Raw genomic sequence first — 1,780 nt, 5'->3', positions numbered from 1 at the left:
ATGGAGGACAACGCAGCTCTGGGCAGCTTACAGGCAAGCCCGCAGGCGCTCGGCCAGACAGGGGTCGCTGGTGCGCAGTGAGCTGAAGACACCTTGGCGGACCTAAAAAATAATAATAATTAATTACCCCCACCCCCCATTTGCTTTACAATTGCTAGGAAGAAACACTGTGGCTTACAGAGAGCTCCTGCAGCCACAATAAAAAAAATGGATGTCCTTCTTCAGTAAGACAGGCCCTGGTCTAGAAACAGTAATGTATACACAACGCAAACAGCCCGTACTCATGTACTGCACTGTGAGAGGCAGACACCTGATCATCCGAGACGGTCCCTGGTATAGAAACAGTAACGTATACACAACGCAAACAGCCCGTACTCATGTACTGCACTGTGAGAGGCAGACAACTGATCATCCGAGACGGGTCCTGGTGTAGAAACAGTAACATATACACAACGCAAACAGCCCGTACTCATGTACTGCACTGTGAGAGGCAGACACCTGATCATCCGAGACGGTCCCTGGTATAGAAACAGTAACGTATACACAACACAAATAGCTCGTACTCATGTACTGCACTCTGAGGGAAAGAGAATATGCTGCCAAATTATTAATAAACATGAGGGAGGAGAAGATAAAGTTCCTGTAAAATCAATAAGCTGCTTGTTAAATTACAGGTGGCTATTACACTGACAGAGACTCTTAATCCCTTCTATTATAAATAATCAATAATGCCTCTATAGCGTATCATAAAGGATAGTAAAATGTGTATAATATATCAAACATATTATAGATAGAATAATATTATCACTTAATAATATATGTCTCCAGTTGGTTTTTGGGCATGCGCGTCACAGCCTCAATCTCATATGTTATTTGATGTATTCTATTCATATGTTTTCTAGTCACGTATTTTTTGTTTAAGTTGACATGTCTGTTTTCCCCATACCTTGTTTCTTTGTGAAGCTTATGTCAGTTTTTTTTTTTGTTTGTTTTTTTCTTGGATTTTTATTTTCCTACAGCTCTATGTTATTATAACGTATTTTAGCACTGTCACAAAGATGGCTGCAGTGGGTGACGTCAGACCAGAAACAGGAACCAGGAAATAAACAACAGAGAGGTGGAGTTGGGTGGAGCTGAGCGATTGGTTTCGCTCAGCATTTAATGAGTGAACACAACAGTAAATAATTAAGGTTGTAACAAACAAAAAAGTCTTGGTACAACTGCACGTGAATTAATGAAGTGCAATTCCCCGTGCTCACATATTATTACATTTTACTTGCACATGAAGTGCTGTGCAATCCTCGTGCCTAAATACACATATACATTTTAAACACTCATGTTACACAGACCCATTTATATCCCGTGTACCAATGACTATACACCAACATTAACACACAACAGACAACACAAAATACACACAGGGGCGGGCACTTTGCCACAGGCACATGCCAACTATTTAACATGCAGAAAATGTTCGATTCCTTGTTATCAACAGGAAGCACTTCAGGAGCCATAGAGACTACAACTGAGGCAGCATCTTCTGCTGGGTTTCTGCAGAAGACAACTTTTTACATGACCATCAATCCAGCAAACATAGTCATACTGGAGAAAACTTTATTCAAAACTGCTTGTGCTGGTTAAGTGGGCAGCATCCCTGTTAACTGCAGGTTATTTTTTGGCTGGGGAAGAGATAAATGATTATGAAATATAAAATAGCATGGGATTTTGCTGTGCTCATAATTCCCAGTGTCTGACCTTTGATGTGAGATCGTTAAAAATA

The sequence above is a fragment of the Polyodon spathula genome, chromosome 6, assembly GCF_017654505.1.
Source record: "Polyodon spathula isolate WHYD16114869_AA chromosome 6, ASM1765450v1, whole genome shotgun sequence".
Lineage (NCBI taxonomy): Eukaryota > Metazoa > Chordata > Actinopteri > Acipenseriformes > Polyodontidae > Polyodon > Polyodon spathula.
Note: the sequence above shows the minus strand (reverse complement) of the source record.